The sequence below is a fragment of the Coenobita brevimanus genome, chromosome 110 (assembly GCF_032717465.1).
Source record: "Coenobita brevimanus isolate Jiangsu-jjx chromosome 110, ASM3271746v2, whole genome shotgun sequence".
Taxonomy (NCBI): domain Eukaryota; kingdom Metazoa; phylum Arthropoda; class Malacostraca; order Decapoda; family Coenobitidae; genus Coenobita; species Coenobita brevimanus.
The window spans coordinates 13,971,757-13,995,862 of NC_137063.1; positions in this window are offsets into that span (position 1 = coordinate 13,971,757).

The following is a 24,106-nucleotide window of genomic DNA, read 5'->3' on the forward strand; positions in this document are numbered from 1 at the left end:
TAACGAACTAAGATAACAAGAAAGACAAGAAGGATGGATTAAGGGAAGGAAGAAAACACGAAAAACAGGAGACAGAAGAAAACCTAAAAAGATAGGGAAAGACAAAACTGGAAAATAAATATATATATATATATATATATATATATATATATATATATAAAAGGGCCATTCAGTCAGTGGAACTCCCTCGTTTACCTATTGGCTTAAGGGCAGAATATTTGACTTTGCTATGTAGCCTTAACTTCCAACAAATTACATTCGATTCGGGATATTTTATTCTTGCCCAACCTTTAACCTTTCCACCAAGGTTGCTTCAATGCCGATCAAAATAGTGTGAGTTGACTTTTCCCTGTCGTTTTGACTTTTCCCTGTGACATAGACCTGTGACTGAGTTGTCTCATAATCGAATTTCTTTATCCTTGTTCTATCCTGAACACTTCCACAGACATCAGTTTACATCGAATAAAAACAGTTTAAGTTAACCTTGTCTTGTACCTTGACCTTTGACCAAGTCTAAATAACAATAGGTCAACCTTTCTGGTGATCCTTAACTTATCCACCAAGTTTTACCCAAATCAGGTTAAATCTGCTTTACAGTATTTTCTTTTCACACACACACACACACACACACACACACACACACACACAGTGATTTAAAAATGTTGTCGGTCCGTGAGCGAGGGTGTAATAAAGACAAAAGGAAAGATAAAAGAAAGTAAAATGAAAGCGGTAGTGGTGCTTAGTCAGGGTTTCACTGTGTACCGCGATAGTTGTGTCACAGGCCGCTCCATCGTAGACCAAGTCCATACCAAATGGTGGCTGGCGTGGCCAGTTGCCAGTGCGAGTGTTTACATCATGATACCCAGTAGAAATTCTCTTCCGCGTCCGTCCGCGTCCATTGAGGCCGCCCGTATAAGTTCCAGTGACGCAAAACTTCCACTTCGACCTGCCCCCGCAATCAGGTATTTGGTTAGCTTTAATTATAATATTGATAATTTGTAGAATATGATGATGATAATGTAACTGACGATGATAATGATGCTGATGATGATGATGACGATGATGATGATGATGATGATGGTGTAAGACAGAATTAATGATAATTTTTCTTAATCTTGCCTCCTACTTATCTTGTAGGTTGCAGTGGCACCTATAGTGGGCAAAAGAGGATGGAAAAGTAAGAAAGAAAGGCAAAATAAAAAATAATGAGAAACAGAGAAAGAACCAAACAAAGAGATGAAAACAAATTAGTGAATTAAAAGAAAATGATAATGGGAGATCAAAAAAAAAAATGAAATAAAGAAAATCGGATAAAAGTAAGATAAAAAGGGAAAGGAATAAAAAGTAAAAAATAAAGGGCGCGAAAATACAGACAAATAAAAAGAACGAAATGGCAGCAAGAACTAATAGGGAAATAAACGGAATAAGAATGTGAAGCTATAGGAAATGAGGAAGAACAAAAAGGAGTTAACGTTGAAGATGGGTGGAATTCCAGACACCTTGGTTGGAATGTTAGGCGCTTTACCTTCCTTCACCTTGGCTCCCACTTCTCTTGTAGTTTGATTGATTCAGTGTAAAAGGTAGGAGACAGAGAGATGGGGAAGTACAAAAATAAGGTAAACTAGAAAGAAAAAGAAAAACAGTATAAATCACAACAGAAAAAAACAAGTCAGTAGGCGAAATACAAGAAGGAAGAAAAGGAAAGTACAGGAAAAATGGAAGAAAGAGGAAACAAAGAAGGACTCGTAAAAAAATGAAAAGAGGGACTGGAATGAAACAAAGGGTAGAAACAAAGAACACCAGTATGAAGAGCACAAGAAAAGACGACAGAGAAGAATCAGTAAGAAGCAGAGAAAGAAATTAATAAAAGGAAAAAAATAAAAAGGAGACTTGAGAATCCCGGGTGAAGGTTTCAACTCATACACCTGAAGTAGAGTTCCAGGCCGCTTCACCTTACGTCATCTTGCCTCCTACCTCTGCAGTAGCTTGTGATGCTGTTATGTAGTTGTGACCAGTATTCCCAAGGGACGGGGTAGTGGTGGTGATGGCGATGATCATTTTTAATTTTTTTTATACAAAGAAGAAGAAGGTAAAGGCTAGGAGCCCGCAAACCGTTCCTTCCAAGAAAAAAAAAAATAGAACAGAAAACCAGATTCAAGATCCGTTCATTTAGAGATGCCTGGACACACTGCGTTTGAAAGACTGGAGATCATAGGAAGTAGGAAATACTGACAGAAGGAGACAGTTCCAGAGCTGACCTGTGCATATATGAAAGACTGGGGGTAACGGTTAATTCTTGCATTAGAGAGTTAGACAGATGTGGGATGAGAGTTTGTTGTTCGACGGGTGCTACGCGCCCGTCGTAGAGGTGGAGGGATGCAAGCAGACAGTTAAGAGGAGCAGTGACCATTGAAGTAGCGATAAAAAAAGAGATAAAGATGCAACAGTGCGGCGCACAGAGAGTGGTTGAAGGGAGCCAGTAAGAGGAGTAGAGTTAATGAAACGAATAGCCTTTGACTCCAACTTGCTGAGAAGAGCTGTATGTGGGGAGCCTCCCCACACACGGTGATGAAAGGGTGATGCATGTTACTTTTATGAAAATAAAATCATAATTGCGTGGATAATGATAATGATACTAATATGTGTGATGATGATGATGATGATGATGGTTATAATAAATTTTCTTCACCTTGCCTCCTGTCCCTTCTGCAGACTATGATGCTGTTATAATTATAACGTCTGATGATAGTGGCAGTAATGGTGATTGTAGTAATGATGTAGGTTAGATCTGATGAGGATAATGACTACTGTATGGATAATGGTGATGATTATGGTGGTGGTGATGACTGTGATTCACAATAGGTTAAAATTGCAGGTAATGACCATACAAGTATTTCATTATTTTTTTCCTCCCGACTCTTATAGCCTGTAATGATGTAATACAGTTTAGAGGAGAAAAACGATGAAAAAAAAAAAAAGAACGAAATCTAGAAAGAAACGAACAAAATGAGAGAGAGGAAAATAGGATTAATAATAACAAATAAATAACGACAGTATTAATGGAAATGACAAAGAATGTGAGTTTAAATACTGAGAAATGAAAAAGGGGGATTAAAAAAAAAAAATGCATGAGTAGAAACGAAACACCATGAAGGACACGAAAAAAAGAGAAAAACGGAAATCCAGAACAAAACAAAGAAGGAAAATTGATATGAAAATTTAAAATTCAAAAGAGCTCCCTTCTTGACAGGGTGGAACTTGCGACGCCTTGACAAAATCTAAGGCCGCTCCACCTTATTTCACCTTGGCTCCTATTTCTCTTGTCGTTTTACATCTGTAATAATGGGAAAGAAAGAAAAACACAAAGAAATGGGTGGAGAAAGAACGGGAAACCCGAAAGACAGAAAAAAAGGGCCAGAAGGAATTAAGAGGAAAAGAGAAAGGAAAAATAATAAAAAAAAACTATGGAAAGTGTGAAAGAAGAAGAAAAAAAAAAAAAGAGTAGCTGAGAAAGACAGAAGAAAGACATGGAGTAGTAAGAAAGAAAAACAATGAAAGGAAAGGTTAAAAGAAACACACAAAGTGTGACAGGAGAAAAATATACGGAGGAAAACGAAAAATAGGGCGAGGGAAACGAGTGTTTAGAGGGAAAGAAATGCATCAAAAAGTACAGAAGACGAAAACGAAAGGAAGAGAAAAGAAGGCAGGAGAAAACAACAAAAGATGGAAGAAATGGACAAAGACAAAAGGAGAATAAGAACAGAAGAGAGGAAGTGGAGAAAGAGGAACAGGAAAAACGAGAGAATGGAAAACGAGAACCCAAAGAAGAAAGATAAGAGCTATAAAGAAAATAAGAAAATAATAGACAAGGTAAATAAAGAAAATGCTGGACATTCTTGTGACTTTTATCTTTTGTCGCTAATCCTGGTAGATGTGACTGATAAGTACGATGATGATCATTATTGATGTCGTAGCAGTGAAGGTGATGGTGGTATATTAATTACTTGTCATGATAACAAGCCCAAATAGATAACAATCGCGTGATTCATCCTTTACGTACTTTATATACAGGTAACTCCTTCGTCACCGTGGCCCCTTCGTTGTCACCCTCACGCCCACTCGAAGCCACATAGCTTTTAATTCTACTCTTACTACTCCCTTTCTACTCCTTAGACGTGCAAAAACACACACAAAATTACGGACACCCATGGACACCACACTACGAAAGCGATGAGTCAGTCACTATGCAGGAAACAGACGTTCATAGCCAGCAAGCGTCCTCTGATGAAGTTGTCATTAACTGTTCTCTTGGTTTAAATAAAAACTAAACCACTGGTACTGCCATCTTTTCTTTCTCGTTCAACTCAACGTCACCCACATACAGTCTAACTCAATATTTTTTAGAGAATCTGGAGATAAGTTTGCGATAATAATGTGCTTGATATTAGTTAATGATATCTGCTTATACATTTCATGACTTCTCGCCACAACCCCCGCCCAAAAGCTCAGTTATTAATTGTATTAATAAAACTTAGCTAATGGAAAGCCTCTAATGACTTATCCACCATTAATTGCCACATATAATAGCAAGGTAAGTAAAAGAATTGCTATATATTTATGAGCAACATTTAATTAAAATACCTCCTTCCAAGCATATCCGATTTCATGGATCTCCTCCCATCTCTAAACCAGCCCAGCCACACATCCTTCTTCTCCTAACCCCTGCCCCTTCCCCACAGCCCCCAACCCCACCCTCCATCCCAGCTACTTCTGCTCAGCAACCCCTCTTATGAACCTGGTAATATCAATGCTGGCTGTGTTTAAATGCAGCACAGTTTATAATGATTAAACAGCCTATTAAAAAATGTGGCTGGATGCCTTTGCAGTGTATCAGTAGAGTCAAATAACTTTTCCTTTCCATATTTCCATTGATGTCCCTTTCTACCCTGCACCTCCTCCCCCTCCTTTTCGCATCCCCCCTTCTCCTCTCCACATCTGTCTGTCTGTCTATCTGTCTGTCTGTCTGTCTGTCTGTCTGTGTCTGTCTGTCTGTCTGTCTGTCTGTCTGTCTCTGTCAGTCTCTCTGTCTGTCTCTGTCTGTCTGTCTGTCTCTGTCTGTCTGTCTCTCTGTCTGTATGTCTCTGTATGTCTGTTTGTCTGTCTGTCTCTGTCTGTCTGTCTGTCTGTCTATCTGTCTGCCTGTCTGTCTGTCTGTCTGTCTGTCTGTCTGTCTCTCTCTCTCTCTCTCTCTCTCTCTCTCTCTCTCTCTCTCTCTCTCTCTCTCTCTCCCTCTCTCTCTCTTTAAACCACACCAACCACTACCACCTCTCATACTTCTACATTTCACAACTCACCCAGTCACACCAAACTACCATGTCGTGTCATACTGCACACTGTCATATCTCACACTGGCACACATTTTATATACAATATTTATATCACACCACATCACTCACTTCCAAATATAACAGTGACACACCTTACACCACCACACCTTACGCAACCACACCATACCACACCATTCACTGTCCCACTACACACGGATAAACGTATACCTCACGCCACCCTACGTCTGAAAACCACATCACACCACATATATTACTGCCACACCCCAGTACACAAAACACAACCACACCACACCCTACTACAGCATACTAAACACTGCCACACTTCACACTGTCACATCACACTACACACTACCATATCTCACATTACAGCATCCTACACAGTCACATCATACCACACTGCACACTACCACATCTCACACTAAAACAGCATTGTCACACGAACTGACACACACTACCACATCCCACACTACCATACCACACACTACCACAAAACACAGTCACAGAATACCGCAGTGCCACACACATTTCACCCTACCCCTCCTCACAGTACGTCAGCAAGCATTGCCATATTACACTACAAACACTATCACACCCCACACAACCATACCATACACTACCACACCACACAGTCACACCAGAGTACACACTACAGTACTGTACACTGCCACACCACTTCACACACTACCACACCTCGCGCTACCACACCACCACACACACTACCACACCTAACACAACCACACACAATGGTAACACAACACCCCAATACACTTATTACTAATCATATGCCTGCGTATCTCCGCAAAGGCAGCATCATCATCCCCTTTTCTATTTTTCATTACCTTGGCGTTGACCTCTGATCGTTTTTCGCCCTAATTTAGTCATTTGTTCCTCTGATGGTTGTCAAATATTATTCACCATTTATTGCAGTTCCATTCACTAGCTTTTTCCATAATGGTGAAACAGACAAACAAACAAATCAGCAGAGCCAAAAGCATAACCTTCTTGGCAAGGTTATAATACCATTGTAACCCCCTTCAGCCTGAGGATATATTTTGTATTTTATTCTTGCTATCTCCAGACGACCTCACTCAGCTTAGGCGACACTCTTGCAACTGATGGAGTTAAATACGGCCTTCATTAACCCCTTCAATAAAAGATCTTCCTCCCAACTCCAAAAAATTGTCTGTATGTACCAAGAAACACACACACACACACACACACACACACACACACACACACACACACACACACACACACCACTCAAAACATAGCATCCACTCTCGCTTCACGAGGGAGGGTGTAAATTGGGGGAAATGAGAAAAGAAAAAAAATAAAATAGGAACTCCCCAACGAGTATGATCGAACTTGAGACACCTGTGTACGAATCTCAGGCCGCTCCACCGTACTTCATTTTGGCTCCTACTTGTCATGTGACTTTATTGCTGCAAAATGTGAAGAAAAGGAGAAGTGAGGAAGAAAAGCTAAGAGAAGGAGAAAGGGAAAGAGGAAGGAAAGAAAAAAAAACTAATGAAATGGATGATTGAATGAAGAAAAATGGAATGAAATGGAATGACATGGCTATGAAAAGGGAAAAATGAAGGAAAAATTGATATCATGGAAACAAAAGAACATAAGGAGACTGAAGGAAGAATATGAATGATTTTTTTTTTTTAAATAAATAACAGAACGGAGGAAGGAAAAACAAATGAGTAAAAAAAAATAATTCATACACCAGATTACTGGTGTCCTCTGTTCATAAAATATCTGTAACAGTTAGACTTGAACAGTTGTGGGTTGAAATTTGGAGGAAAACAACTCTGGGGAAGCGAGTTCCAGAGAGATGCAGTTCGGGGAATGAAAGAATTCTGATAGGCAGAAGTTCTGCAATATGGTTGAGTGACATTCCAGTCATGAGCGCTACCAGATGCCCGTGTAGCACGAGGGAAGGCATGGAGAGGTGGCACCATGGACGCAACTTCGTCTGAGCATTTGCCAAAAAATATCTGTAAAATAATGCAAGGGAGGCAACATTCCTTCTTACTTGCAGGGGAGGTAGTTTATATGTAATGGCAGGGTTGTTAATGATTCTAACAGCTTTATTCTGAATTTTGTCTAGTTGTCTTAATGCAACCTCTCCACAACCATTCCACAAGGGTGAGCAATATTCAAGCTGAGAGCGCACATGACTCTTATAAATTATAGCTAACTGCTCATCGGCGAAGAAGTTACGGACTCTGTACAATAATCCAAGTTTCTTTGAGGCGGTTTTAGCAAGTGATCTGACATGAGAGGTCCAGCTGAGGGCACTGTTAAGTGAGACACCAAGAATTTCAATACTTTTGGAGATTGGAATATTAGTAGCACTGAAGGTAATGTACGAATCTGGCAATATCTGTCTATTAGTAAACTGTATATATTTAGTTTTACTAGCATTAAAAGAAACAAGGTTGTTTTGTACCCATTCACTGATTGTAGATAGATCTTGATTTATGGAGATGGCTGTACTGAGTTGAGAGGTAGAGATATTAGACTTTGTAAATGGATGTCTGAGTGTGAATGAACTATGTAGTGTTGAGTCATCTGCATATGAGTGAATGGGATTGTGAGTGACAGATAAGAGATCATTAATATGAACCAGAAATAGGGTTGGCGCCAGAACTGATCCCAGTGGCATGCCGGCGTTAATTGAGTGGAAATTCGAATATACATCATCTACTTTTACTCTTATTTTCCTGTCACTAAGATAAGAAGAAATCAAAGGAACAAAAGACGTTAGTCCATAGCAAGGGAGTTTGGACAGCAGGGAACGGTGCCATACTCTGTCAAAAGCTTTAGAGATATCAAGAGCTACTACATGAGTTTCTCCAAAAAAATCAATTGATTGATGGATGGTATGAGTTAAGAGATTGAGTATGTCAATGGTGGATCTTTCATGGCGAAAACCGTATTGTCTATCACTAATTAAGTTGTTGGATTCAAGATGTTTAACAATATGCTTATTGATTAAAGTTTCAAATACCTTACCAAGAGAAGATGTGACAGCTATTGGTCTGTAATTCGAAGGGTCAGACGAACTTCCTTTCTTCGGAACTGGGTGGATATTGGCTTCTTTCCATGAATTTGGGAATAAAGAAGTACGTATGCATAGTCTGAATAATTTTGCTAGGACAGAGGCGAGTTCAGGGGAACACTTTTTCAAAACAATTGGCGGAATTCCATCTGGGCCTGGAGCTTTGTTGGTAGGTAAATTGTCTAGGATGGATTTTACGTATCTTGTCTGTATTATAAGTGGGGCAATTTCAGGAGAATCAAGTTCCAGTACTGAGACATTCTGGCTGGTATCATCTATGGTTGAGTTTCTGGCAAAGGTACTAGCAAAGATATCTGCTTTCCCACGTGGGTCATTTGTAATATTGCCATCTGAAGATTTTAGTGGGGGAATGGAAGATGACTTGTTAAAGTTATTATTGAAAGAATTAAGAGTTGACCAGAATATTCTATTGTCATTAGGGTTGTTAAGTAGTTTTGATGCTTGCTTTTGAAGAAAGTTTGATTTAGATAGATTTAATACAGCTTTTGCATGATTTCTAGCAATTTTAAATTGGGAGAGTGATTCAGATGTTTTCGATTTTAAGTAAGAGTTATATGCTAATGACTTCTGGGCTGTTGCTCTGGCACAATTGCCATCAAGCCATTTTGGAGAGTTTGATTTTTTAGTGAATTGTTGACTTGGTATGAATAAATCCATACCAGCTAGTATTAAGTCGCAAATGTGGGACTGAGTAAACGGATAGTTGGCAGTTTATAGGTGTAGTTCTGGTACAAAGGGATGAGGCTATGGCACAGTGTCTGGCTTGGCTCATATCTCTTCTTAAGGTAAAGTAATCTTCTTGTTTTTGATGCATCAAAAACTCAGTTCTTACACCTTTCAACCCGTGATAATTTCCCGCAGGAGTCTCTTTTATGTTTAACAATATGTAACTCAATCCTGCATCTTATTTAAGCATAATTTGGGTTTCATTCTTTCGGGATTTATCATAGAAAGATTATAATTATTACCTCTCTTGTTAAATATGCTTCCAAGAGATTATTTGTGCTAAGCCGACTGCATGCCTTCTTTACCCTTGCACAGTTGTTGACTTTATAAAGGGGTTTTCTTCTCCCCTGTTAGAGTACAACTCTCATGTGTTGGGAGGTTTCCCACATACAGCTCTTCTCAACAAGGTTGAGACAAAGGCTTTTCGTTTCGTTAACTTTCCTCCTCTTGCAGACTCCCTTCTGCTTTTGTCTCTTTTCCGCACTGTTGCAGCTTTATCTCTTTTTTATCGCTACTTCAATGGCCACTGCTCCTCTGAAGTGTCTGCTTGCATCCCTCCAGCGCTTTGGCGGGCGCGTAGCATCCGACTAAGAACAAACTTGCATCCCTTGTCTGTTCAAGTCTCCAATGCAAGAGTTAACCGTTACTCCCAGTCCTTCATATATGCAACAGGTCAACTCTGGAACTGTCTTTATTTGTATTTTCTACTGCCTATGATGTCCAGTCTTTAAATGCAGTGTGTGCAGCACTCACGAAATGAACGGATCTTGAATTTGGCTCTCTGTTTTCAAGTTTTTGTTTTGTGTTGGAGGGAACAATCTTGCTGGCTTCCGGCCTTTGGTTCCTTCTTCTTTGCATGAAAAAAAAAAAAAGTGTAGCAGAGTTGCAGTTCGCACCACCTTAGTCCATGTCGCCAATACAACTAGTGTACCGGTACCTTGTAATGCTGTAATGTAGCACCTGCCGTACATTTGTGTAGCGAATGACAGTGGCGGTTTTGATGATGATTATGATGCCTTGTGGTGATCGCGATGGTAGTAATGATGGTGGAGATGGTGATGGTGGTGTAATATAGTTTTGATTGATGATTGTGATGACTTGTGGTGATGGTGATGTGATAATGATGGTGCTGATTGTGAGGGTAATGATGATGGTGGTGATGAAGGTAATGTACGTATGTTTGGACGAGACTATGAACTATGGATGATAATGATGATGGTAATTAACACTGATGATGATAACCTTTCTTCATTGCCTTTAGCCTGTGATGCTGCAGTATAATGGAGAAAGAAAAGAAAAAAAAAAAGAAGAGAGAGAAAGAATGACATAGGACAAAAGAAAAAATGAGAAAGAAAGACGAAGTAGGAACGAAGAATTGAAATAAAGAAAACGGAGGCACAGAAGACATACAAATAGGCGACTGAAAAAAAACAAATAAAATAGTAATATAGATTAAAATTATATAAAAGACAATATAGCATAAAATAAGAAAGAAATGAGAGAGGAAAGAGAGGAAGGAAATCAAGAGAAAAAAGGAATACGAATGAAAAACAAAGAAAATGGAAATGAGAAAACATAAATAGGGAGACAGAAAAGAAGTAGGGTCGAACTGCAGACACCTTTGTTAGAATCTGAGGCAGCTCCACCTTACTTCACCTTGGCTCCTACTTCTCATGTAGTCTTCTTGTTGTAATATAGAGAAGAAAGAGGAACAAAACGGAAGAGAGAGAGAGAGAGAGAGAGAGAGAGAGAGAGAGAGAGAGAGAGAGAGAGAGAGAAGGAAAAGGAAAAAAAGAAGGATACTGAGGAATGACATGAAGAAGAAAAGGAAATGGAGAATAAAAAAAAAAACTAGAAACAAGGAAGAAAGAAGAGAGAAAAATAAGAAAAAAAATATGCATAATGGGAAAGGTGTTAATTCGGTATATATGAAGTCGTGTTTCAGGTCGCTGCACTGTCCTTTATCACGCCATCCGCCTTACTTGAGCTTTTGATACTGGAATACTACTGAACAGGAAAGGAGGACGAAAATGTAAAGAAGGCAGAAAGGGAAAATAAGAAAAAAAGAAAGAAATAATAAAAGAAATGAGAACACGGAGAACGAAAAGTGAGTGAATTTATACAGAAAAAAGCAAGATTATTGAAGGAGAGTGTAAGAATAAAAAGGAACTGACAAGAGAAATGTGAGGTAATAAAATAATGGGGAAAAGAAAAAGGGAGGGTGAGAAATAAAAAGTTATTTAAAAAAGAGATTAAAAAGGAAGAATGAAACGTAATAAAACAGCGAGAAAAGCGAAAGAGGAAAGGAAAAAAGAAAGGAAAGAGAATAAGAAACAAAAGAGAGTGAGAGAGAGAGAGAGGATACATGGTTTGAACTCTGGACACATCAGGCCGCTCGACCTTACACCATCCCGCCTTCTGCCTCTCGTAGCTTGTGATACCAAAATATAGTTATGGGTTTGATCTAATGTAGCTAATGATGATGATGACATTGATGATGATGATGATGCCTATGATTTTGGTCCGTTAAATAATTATTATATTTATCAGTCTGTCTGTCTATCTATCCATCTATCTATCTATCTATCTATCTATAGCCAACACTGTAATCCCGTAAGGCAGTGGTTTCCAACCTGTGGGGCGCCCCCCCAAGGGGGGCACGAAGGGCTGCCTGGGGGGCCGCTAAGGCTTGATAAAGAGGGTAATTATATTTGCAAACTGTGAATTATGATGGAATTCAGTAATTTCTAAATATGGAGAAAATATTTCAGATATGAATACGAAATCTAGTAAATGTATAAACAATTTCAAAGATTAAGAATCTATGATATTTATTGACATGTGCCAACTATGCCAGTAAAATACAGTATTTGAGGAAAGGGGGCGCAGGGAATGTGTCATTCAGTGAGGGGGGGCGAGCATTAGAAAAGGTTGGAAACCACTGCCGTAAATGATGGTCGTTTGACTTTGAATCAGTTGTGTTATGGGGAGGGGCACTAACCCTCCGCCAACCCACTTGTTGACACGAAGGGATTACATAATATGTATTGGTTATATGGTTGCCACTCAGCGTTATAAATGGTTTTGTGGCTTACAGGAAACCATTCGGCTTGTGTATGTGCCTGGTAATAATGATGATTTAAATTATGGTGATGGTTAAGACTGCAGTGGTAGTAATGATGATAATGTACGTTACTGTTGATTCATACATCTGTTTTACCCTGTGATGAGTTTACTCGTAGGCTATACGATGGTGAAAGAGCGAGAGATAACGAGAGAGATATATAGATGGACAGAACTGGGAAAAAGAAGTGAAAAAAAAAAGACAAAAAAGGAAAAGAAAGAGAATGAGAGAAAAAATTAATAACTGATAAGGTAACAGAAAATGACAATGACAAGGAAATAGACAAACGAGGCCGAGGGCCTCCACCTCCCATAGGGGTGGGGGAATCTCATTTGGTGCATCTGGAGGTCTATCACTGTGCAAAGTTTCGTGTTCCTAGGGGGAAAAGACTATGGCCGTTAATTCCGGCGTTTGTCGGGATTCCCATTGGCTGCATTCAACCAGTTAGTGCTGCCCTCGGGTGTCCTATCCAGCCCTCAAACCTGGTCAGGGTGGCCCTGCTACTGAACGAAATTGTTTTTTAACACACCACAATTCGAGCTTGGCCTCCTTCCTTTAACTAAGTAAGGGCAAAAACAGGAGATTGATCTGTAGCTGAACTGGATATATATATATATATATATATATATATATATATATATATATATATATATATATATATATATATATATATATATATATATATATATATATATATATATATATATATATATATATATATATATATATATATATATATATATATATATATATATATATATATATATATATATATATATATATATATATACCCCTGGGGGTAGGGTTTTTTTTCAAGAATACTCCCTCAGTATCCCTGCTTGTTGTAAAAGGCGACTAAAAGGGTTGGCGGAGGGTTACTGCCCTTCCCCGGAAAACAACTAACTAAAAAAACAAACAGTAAGCCTCGGACAAGGACTGACCAAATGATGACGACCAAGGACCGGACAAAGGACATGGTTATTGGAACGTGGAATGTAAGGGGAGCGAATGATGAGGTGAAAGAGAGAGAGATTGTCCAGGTGCTTGAGGGTGCGAAAGTGGATGTATGTGGAATAACTGAAACAAAATGGGAAAGGAGAAAGTGTTAGAGAATGGGAGTATGGATGGGGTATATGTGCAGGAGTAGGTGAGAATGAGAGGGCAAAGGAAGGAGTATGTATAGTTGTGAATAAAAGATGGAAGAAGAGCATAAGACAGTATGGATCAGTTGGGTCAAGGATTGTGTGGGTAAAGTTGAAAGTTGGAATACAAATGTGGGCGATTGTGTGTGTGTATGCGCCAACGCAAGATCATGCTAGAAGAGTGAGAGAAGAGTTCTGGACAAATGTAGAAGTGTGCATGGAAAAGTTTGGAAGGAATGAGAGAGTGTTTTTGATCGGTGATATGAATGGTAAAGTTGGGAATGTGAAGGTGGATGGAATAGTTGGTGAGTGGGGTGTGCTTGCTGAGATAGATGAGAATGGGAGTGCGTTAGTGGACATTTGTGCTGGGAGGGGGTTGGTGATAGCCAATACCCTCTTCAGGCATAAAATGATCCACAGGTATACATGGCGAGTGATGAGAAGGGTGGGTGGTGAACTGAATGAAAGGAAGGCAATGATTGATTATGTGTGTGTGGATGAAAGGATGTGAAGATGTGTAATGGATGCAAGAGCGTATAGAGGTTGGGGGAGTGGACTTTCTGACCACTACTTGGTGGTGGCCAGAATTAAAATTCAAGTAAGATGGAGGAATAGAAGAAGGGAAAGACGAGAGGAAGGAGTAGTTGCAAGGAGAGTGGAAAGGTTACAAGAGGATGAGAAAAAGGCAGAGTATAAGGAAGAAGTGGAGGAACGATTGGGCAAATATGAATTGGAGCAGATGGGAGACGTGGAAGGTGTGTGTAGGATATTTACAGAAGAAATATGTGCAGCATGTGATGTGGTGTGTGGAAGGAAGAGAAGACGGAGGGGGGTGCAAGGAACAGCGTGGTGGACTGAAGAGGTGAGACAGGCTGTGGCACAAAAGAAGAAAGCATACAATGAATGGATGAGAAATAGGGGCGTGGAAGAAGTTGAGAGGCGGAAGAGAGAGTTATATGTAGAAAGAAAGAGAGAAGTGAAAAGATTAGTAAGAGAGAGTAAGAAGAGAGTGGATGAGGAATTTGGAAAGAATTTGAGTGTAAAGTGGAGGGACTGTAAGAAAATGTTCTGGAAAGAGGTGAAAAGAGTAAGACAGGGTGGAAGTGAAGTTAGCAGGGGAGTAAAAGATAAAAATGGTAGATTACTAGTGGAGAAGGGAGAAAAAGTGAGCAGATAGAGAAAACACTTTAAGGAATTGTTGAACAGAGAGGATGGAAGTAATGCGAGTATAAGTGGCTGGGGAATGGCTGGGAGAAGGAGGGAGGTGAGAAGACAAGAAGAAATCAGTAGGATAGAAGTTGTGGAAGCAATGAAGAAAGTTAAATCGGGGAAAGCCCCAGGAATTGATGGAGTGTGTGGTGAAATGCTGAAGCATGGGGGAGAGATAGTAGTAGAATGGATGTGGATGTGCAGATTGGCCTGGGAGGAAGGTAGAGTCCCGGAGGATTGGAAGTCAGGTATAATTATTCCCTTGTACAAAGGAAAAGGGGAAAAAGAAGTGTGTGGTAATCATAGGGGCATTTGTCTTCATAGTATAATAGGAAAAGTGTATGGTAGGATACTTACTGACAGAGTTAGAGAAAGAACAGAGAAATTAGTTGGAGAAGAACAGGGAGGCTTTAGGAAGGGAAGAGGTTGTGTAGATCAGATATTCATTCTTAGATCTTTAGTGGAAAAGTTTCTAGAGAAGGGAAAGAAGGTGTATGCAGCTTTCATGGATTTGGAGAAAGCATATGACAGGGTGGATAGACAAGGATTGTGGAAAGTGTTAAGAATATATGAAGTAGATGGGAAGTTGTTGAATGCTGTGAAGAGTATGTACGATGGTGTGAAGGCTGCGGTGCGTGTGGATGGTGAACTAAGTGAATTTTTCTCTTTGAAAGTTGGGTTGAAACAGGGATGTGTCATGTCTCCATGGTTGTTCAATCTGTACATGGATGGGGTAATAAAAGAGGTACAAGGTAGGGTAGTGGATGTTGGAGTGGCCCTGGTGAGAGAGGATAGTGTTTGGAAACTCCCTGTACTGTTGTTTGCAGATGATACTGTGTTGTTGAGTGAAGACGAAGGGGAGCTGCAAGGCTTGGTGGATGAGTTTGGGAGTGTGTAAGAAACGGAATCTAAAGGTGAATGTATGGAAGAGTAAAGTGATGGTCTTTGAGAGATGTGAAGTCAGTGAATGTACAGCGAGGTTGGATGGTGAGGAATTGGAAAATGTGAGTACGTTTAAGTACTTGGGTAGTGTGATGAGTAAGGATGGAGGTTTTAAGGGTGAAGTGCTTGAAAGGGTACAGCAGGGAAGAAAGGTTGCTGGTTCTTTGAAAGCAGTGATAAGAAACAGGGAAGTGAGCATTTAAGTGAAAAAGTTACTACATGACAGCATTGTGATACCAACTCTAACGTATGGAAGTGAAGCTTGGACGTTGTTGGAAGGACACAAGTCAAGAGTGAGAGCAGTGGAAATGAGTTATTTAAGAGGAGCCTGTGGAGTCACATGGAGAGGCAGGCTGACGAATGAGGATATAAAGGAGCGTTGTGATGTGGATGTGGATGTGGATGTGATAGGAAGCGTTATGAGGAACACACTGAGGTGGTTTGGCCATGTGGAGAGGATGGAGGGTGAAAGACTGACGAAGAGAGTGTATGTGAGTGAGGTGGAGGGGGGAAGAGGGAGGGGAGGCCGAGGATGAGATGGAGGGATGGGGTGGAGAGGTATATGAGAGATGGGGGGGTGAGTTGGGAGCAGGGCAGTGAAATGGCGGGGGACAGGGCGACTTGGAGGCGATTTGTTTGTGGCCACCCCAAACGGGATTGAGGCGTCTGGCAATATATATATATATATATATATATATATATATATATATATATATATATATATATATAGAGATATATATATATATATATATATATATATATATATATATACCGAGAGAGAGAGAGAGAGAGAGAGAGAGAGAGAGAGATTACACGCGTGTGTACAAATGTTTTTTACGCTTCTGAGTGGGAATCGAACCCGAGATCAGCTTTTATCACGCCGTGGTGTAGTGGTAACAGTGCCTGACTTTTAGCTAGATCTCTGGTTCGATTCCCGGTCAGGAGCGTAAAAACAAATATGTATATAGATAGATAGATAGATTGATATACAGTTTGCCAGCCAACATAGTTCCAGGTCAGGATGGAGTTCCTCGAATAGTTTTGAAAAACTGTTACCCCAGAAGTTGCTCCTGTTCTAGCTAAATTATTCAGAGTATGTATACGTACTTTTTCCTTCCCTAATTCCTGGAAAGAAGCCAACATCCTCCCAGTGCCAGAGAAAGGAAGTTCCTCTGACCCCTCTGATTACAGACCATTAGCTATCACATCTTATGGTAAAGTATTTGAGATTGTCATTAATAAGCACATAGTTAAACATCTTGAATCCAACAACTTAATTAGTGACAAAGTATGATTTCCACCAAGGAAGATGCATTGGTGATATACTCAGTCTCATTACTCTTACTATTTATCAGTCACCTGACTAACATGGAGACACCCATGCAGTAGCCATTGATAGTTCTAAAGATTCTATGTCAACGTTACCTGTTATCTAAACTCCCATGCTACTGTCTGCCATGTTTTGTCTCATTGATTTCATCATATCTCGGCAGCAGAGAGGTGAGAGTAAAGATTAATGTATATTCCAGTTTCAACTCAGTTAATACCAGTATGTCACGAGGTTCAGTTCTGGCTCTAACCCATTTCCTCATATATATTAATGATCTCTTGTCTTTCATCAATAATTTCATTCACTCATACGCATATCACTCAACGCTTCACGTTCCTTCACATTTAAGCAGCCATTCACAAAGTTGATAGCTCCAACTCCCAACTTGGCATAGCCATCTCCTTAAATCAAGACTTGTCTAAAATCACTGAATGTGGACAAAACAACACTGTCTTCTTTAATGCTGGAAAAACCAAATATATGCAGCTTTCTAACAGACAGTTATTGCCTGATTCCTATATTACCTTTAGTGTGACCAATATTCCTACCTCCGAAAGAATTTAAATTCTCGATGTTTCTCGTAGGAATACCCTCAGTTCGGCTTCTCATGTTAGATCACTTGCTAAAACCGCCTCTGAGAAACTTGGTTCGGTGTACAGAATCCGTGACTCCTTCACTGACGTGCAGTTAGCTATAATTTACAAGTCATGTGCGCACACAGTTCGAATATTGCTCGCCTTTGTGAAGTGGATGTGGAGACGTTGCACTAAAACTATCTATCTATCCATTGCCAGACGCCTCAATCCCGTAAGGGGTGGCCACAAACAAATCGCCTCCATGTCGCCGTGTCAAATGCCACCTCACTGTCCTGTTCCCAGCTCAACACGCCACACTCATATACATGCCACGAATTTCAGAATAAAGCTATAAGAAAAAATAATAACTCAGCAATTACAAATGAAGTACCTTCCCTACAGGTAAGACTGAATGTTGCCTCCCTTACAAATTATATTTTAATGATAAATTCTCAGATGAAATTGCATTCATTGTGCCACCTCTCCACGCCTTTCCCTGTGCAACACGGGCATCTGGTAGCGCACATGATTGGACGGTCACACTGCCATATTGCAGAACTTCTGACCATCAGAATTCAATTATTCCCAGAATTGCTTCTCTTTAGAACTCGCTTCCCCAGACTTGTATCCCGCCAACCTTCAACCTACAGCAGTTCATGTCCAACTGTTACTGATTTTTTTTTTTTTTTTAATGAATGGAGTACACCTGTAATCTGGTGTATGGATTTTTGGTATTAAGCTGTTTCCTTCCTCTGTTCATCTTCAGTAATATATCTATCTATCTGTCTGTCTATCTATCTATCTATTTATCTATCTATCTATATATCTTTTTTTTTATATGCCAAAATTATGAAGCACGGCTTAAAAACATTAAAAGTATACTATTAATCCGAGTAGCAATAGTCAGCTTTGCTGAGGGATTTTAGGTGGTGGCGACCATCATCCACTTACTTGATATAGTGCTGCTTACTTCTTCCTTCACTTTTATTATTCTTTTTCTGTGTCTGCCCTCCGCATTTCCTATTTCCCTGATCTTTCCTGTCACTTGTTATAATTCTTCTTTTCTTTCCAGGTGGCTTTACATTGAGTGAGAAACCTAATGGTTTCCTTTAAGCCAGGAAACTTTTTACAATGCTGGGTTGTAACCATATAACCAACCCATTTGTGTTCCCTACGTGCCAACAAGTGGGTTGGCTGGGGGTTAGTGCCCTTCCCCGTAAAACCACTAATTCAAAAACAAACTAATACCCTTGACGGGATTATGGCTTCTGGTTATAATCAGATTGAGAAGATTTACAAGTTATATGATACCCATGTTGTTCCAACTTGACATAAAACTGCCCTCTTTACATGCGGAAGTGCCAAGTTTTAACAATAAACTAACAGTAAAATATGGTGCTGGACGCGAGGAAGAGCTACAGAAAGGATATAGAGCCGTGGTATTGTCTTATTCTGCCACTGAACTGCCAGAATTAAGCAGCAACAGGACAAAGTTAAGGTAAATGGAACTGTAGTGATGTAGAGGGACGCCTTCAAGTGATGGCACCGTTATAACCGGATTCTGCAGCTGCTCGTTTAGGCAAAAATATCTGAATATCCCCTCTATCCTCCGAGTGTAGGATGGTAGACAGCAGAAGGGCTGATTTGACCTACAGTCCACTTGGCTCACGTTCAAATTAGCCTGGGGTTGCAACTACAGCTACTGTTACACTACTGTCTTTAATCTAACTTGGCCCAGATCATCGTCTTTTTGCAGCTTATTTCATGTAGCTCAGTGGCTTATTAAGACAACACTATGGCTCTACATTCATTCCATAGCATTTACTGTGACTAGCATCATACTCTACTGTCAGTCTATTGTTATAGCTTAACATTCTAGGGAGAGGGTAATTTCAGGGCAAGTTAAGGTGAAAAGAGTGTAAAGTTTCTCTCAGATAACCATAATAATCTGAATATATCTTGAATTAAATGAGAGAGTTCCTTGATTTCGAGAGTTAACCCACTGACCCCGGGGACTTCTTTTATTATTCATGCCTCTCCTGATGGTTTTATTCAGCTTATAATAGTGTCCGAACCGTAGAGTTAAATATAGCGTTAATAAATCCCTTAAGTGTGAGGCTTTTCCTTCGTTAAATAAAATTGTCCGGTAGAAGAAAGGATAAACTAAAATGACGTCATTCGAACTGAAAGTGTTATGATCGCGACTGGATGCAAATAGATCTTATTCCAGTGAGCATCAGGCATTTTGGTTCATCTGAAATCTGAGAGGAATCGTTAACAATCAAAAGCTCATCAGTGGAAAGAAGTGTATTTGGAAAATGTTTTAGATGGAAAAAGTGTATTAGGAATTTGTCTTAGTGGGAAGAACTGTATTAGGAATTTGTCTTAATGGGAAGAACTGTATTATGTATTTGTCTTAATGGGAAGAACTGCTTTAGGAATTTGTCCTAGTGGAGAAACTGCATTATGTATATGTCTTAGTGGGAAAAACTGTATTATGCATTTGTCTTAGTGGGAAAAACTGTATTATGCATTTGTCTTAGTGGGAAGAACTGTATTAGGAATCTGTCTTGGTGGGAAGAACTATGTTAGGAATTTGCCTTAGTGGAAAAAAACTGTATGAAGCATTTGTCTTTGTGGGAAGAGCGGCATTTGGGATTTGTCTTAGTGGAAATAATTGTATTAGAAGTTTGAGTTAGTGGAAGAGGTGTATTAGAAATTGGCTTAGTAGAAAGAGATGTATTATATTTTTGTCTTGGAAGTAGGATACCATGACTCGATATAATCAGCATCCACTGACTTATGAAACCAACATTTGTGATTTATGTAGAGGCACTTATATATAATAAATAAAAGGTTTTACGCCTGGTATCCCTGAAGGGCTAAGGCGTTGCCCCTGGGTAGAGGACTTTTGGACTGGAGCATGTAGCATTTTATGACCGGATGCCCTTCCTGATGTCTACCAATGACCCTTGGGTGGATTCCATCCTCCAACCCTTCGGTCAGAGCGGAGCGCTCTAACCCACTGAGCCACGGCTGCCAGTTATGCCATGTAGTGCGACTTTAAGGTAGCTCTACAGTGAGTGACATGCCAATTGGTTTCTTTTTATTCAAGAAACATTTTACTAAGTTGAGTGGTAAACATATTGTAGGACTACATAATAGATAGATAGATAAATAGATAGATAGAAGCAGGGAGTCAGATGATGAGAAGGTGTTGTGTCTGCGAGAATCGAGCAGTGCTAAACATGCTTACACACTCTTAACACTGAGGAAAGCTGACGACAGCGGCCAGTAAGGAGATGACGCAGTTAGCTGTCAGCAGTCCTCTCGTGAACAAAGACCTAGTCCATCCACGAGGAACACACGTGACACACCCCTGCTACACCAGAATTTAGGAAAGAGAGCTCAGACGGAGATTAGCCTTAGAACAGAGAGGTCGAGAGGGAGGAGGAGAAGGAGACAGGCCTCAGAGGAGACAGGTGACGGGAGAAGGGCTTGGCAATTTGAGAGAGAGACAGATAGCGAGACAGAGAGGTAGCTACCCGGGACTTATACTCGTTCCGTGTGAGAGACTTGTTAATATTTCCAAGACAAATAAAAATAGTCCCATACTATTCTTTACCTCTCCTGTCACTACATGACATTTGGGAAAGAAGATTAGCTACTTACGAAGCTACTCAAGTATAACAACCGCTCGTCCATAAGTCTAATATATATATAACTTCTCTACAAGTAACGACAAGTCTTTATGACATTTGACTTCTCTCTCGCCTGTTCGGTGGCTAATCTCCGTCTGAGCTCTCTTTCCTAAATTTTGGTGTAGCAGGGGTGTGTCACGTGTGTTCCTCGTGGATGGACTAGGTCTTTGTTCACGAGAGGACTGCTGACAGCTAACTGCATCATCTCCTTACTGGCCGCTGTCGTCAGCTTTCCTCAGTGTTAAGAGTGTGTAAGCCACCAAATGTCATAAAGACTTGTCGTTACTTGTAGAGAAGTTATATATATATTAGACTTATGGACGAGCGGTTGTTATACTTGAGTAGCTTCGTAAGTAGCTAATCTTCTTTCCCAAATGTCATGTAGTGACAGGAGAGGTAAAGAATAGTATGGGACTATTTTTATTTGTCTTGGAAATATTAACAAGTCTCTCACACGGAACGAGTATAAGTCCCGGGTAGCTACCTCTCTGTCTCGCTATCTGTCTCTCTCTCAAATTGCCAAGCCCTTCTCCCGTCACCTGTCTCCTCTGAGGCCTGTCTCCTTCTCCTCCTCCCTCTCGACCTCTCTGTTCTAAGGCTAATCTCCGTCTGAGCTCTCTTTCCTAAATTCTGGTGTAGCAGGGGTGTGTCACGTGTGTTCCTCGTGGATGGACTAGGTCTTTGTTCACGAGAGGACTGCTGACAGCTAACTGCGTCATCTCCTTACTGGCCGCTGTCGTCAGCTTTCCTCAGTGTTAAGAGTGTGTAAGCATGTTTAGCACTGCTCGATTCTCGCAGACACAACACCTTCTCATCATCTGACTCCCTGCTTCTATCTATCTATTTATCTATCTATCTATTATGTAGTCCTACAATATAACTGTGACTTCTAGTGATTAAGTGAGGTAAGGTTCTTCAGTCCCTGGGGTCCGGAAAAGTGTACATCTGAAGGGTGGTTGGACTTCAGTGCTCACATAATGTCACTCAGGGGTGAGTGAGGCGGTTCACCCTTGCCTTAAATGTTGGGACACACTCTCTCTCTTTCTCTCTCTCTCTCTCTCTCTCTCTCTCTCTCTCTCTCTCTCATATAACTGTCTGTCTATCTATCTATCTGTCTATCTATCTATCTATATATAAATGGACTGATTAGTTTCACACATCCCGTGTGGTTTAAATAATTTACGTACAGTTGGCAACATATGAACCTGGACAGCATCAGTGTGTAACATAAGTCTAGCATTTGGTACAATTGACAGCCTTGACACTATCACATGTTTGTTGGTGGCACTTTCATTAATGAACGGAGGTGTTAAACATTAAATGAAATGACCAGGTAACTGTGATGCATGAACCTCGGAAATTGTAGCTTGAGCTCCACTTCACGCGGAGACTGTTCCAGAATGAAAAGCTGTAATAAGCAAAGCAAATTGCTGTTAGTTTGGATGCATGTTAATGGCACGTACATGAAAAAGAAAGGTGAGTGAGAGAAAGGGGGAGAAAAAACGAGAAAGAACGCAAAACAGAACGAGAGAAAGGCGAGAAGGAGAAACAACACCGAGAAAGAAAAAAACATGAGACAAAAGGGAAAAGGGACAAAAAAGAAAAAGAAAGAAGGCAGAAGGAAGCAAACAGAGAGATGAGAGAAATAAAGAAGAGGGGAATGAAAGATAGAATCAAGTATGAACTCAGCACACCTGTAGCAGAGTCCCAGGCCGCTCCACATTACTTTATTTTCGCCTCCTGCCTCCAGAAGATTGTGGCGTTGTACTGTAGTTATGGCTTTGATGTAGAGTATAATCTAGCTAATAGTGTTGGTGATGACACTGATGATGGTGATGATGATGGTGATGATGATGATGATGATGATGATGCTGGTGATAGGTTGGTGGCGTAAGTTACTACTGATGATGAAAACTCTCTGGCCTTATACTTGTAACTTGAACTGTCGTAAAACAGTGAAGAAAGAAAGACAAAAGAAAGAGAAATCAAGAAATGTGGTAAAGCAATTTGATGGAGAAAATAATATGAAACGAAAATTATACAAAGCATAAGAAAAATGAGAAGGAAAATAGCACTCCATATTGGAAGATATAAAAGAAAATGAAATAGAAAAGAGGAAGAAAAATAGAAGGGAGAAAGAAATTAAAGACATGAATGGAAGGGAAAAGAAAAAAGCCAAGATGAAAGAAGGAACGGGGAACAAGAATCAAAAGAAGAGAGAGAGCAAGAGAGAGAGAGAGAACAAAACAGGAGCCACACATCGAAGGGTGGAACGCTAGACACCTTTGTTAGACTCTCAGGCCGCTTCACCTTACTTCACCCTGGTTCCTATTTTTCTTGCAGTTTTTTTTTTTTGCCGTAATATAGTGGAGAAAGAATAGAGAAAGAAAGAAATGGAAAGAAAAAGAAAATTGAAAGAAAAAAGAAAAGCTGAAAGGAGAAAGACTCATAACAAAAACGAAAGAAAGGAGAAAGACTGTAAGGAGAGAAAAGAAAAGACGAAAGCAAAAAGAGGAGAGAGACAAGAAAGAAGAAAATTGAGAGAGAGAAATAGAAAAAGGACTAGCAAAGAACAGAAATGAAATAAAGAAGGAAATAAAGTAACGAGTGAGAGAGGAATAATGAAGCTTAAATAGTGAAGGTGTTACTTGGTACACCTGCATCTCGCTTCTTTCCTCGCTCGTTTTTTTTTTTTTTTTTTTTTTTTTTTTGTGCTCGACTCTGGGCATAGGCTTCACACTCTGCTCCCGAGGCCCAGTAGTCCTCCTACACACCATACACCTCTACATGTCACCACTTCGGCGCTAACACCCATCGTCCTTATTGAATACATGCTTGGGGCTGTCTCATACAGGACTGGTGTATTGGTATTAGCGGGGTTATTTTTACGACATGTCGGCGGGTCTTCTGGTAGATCG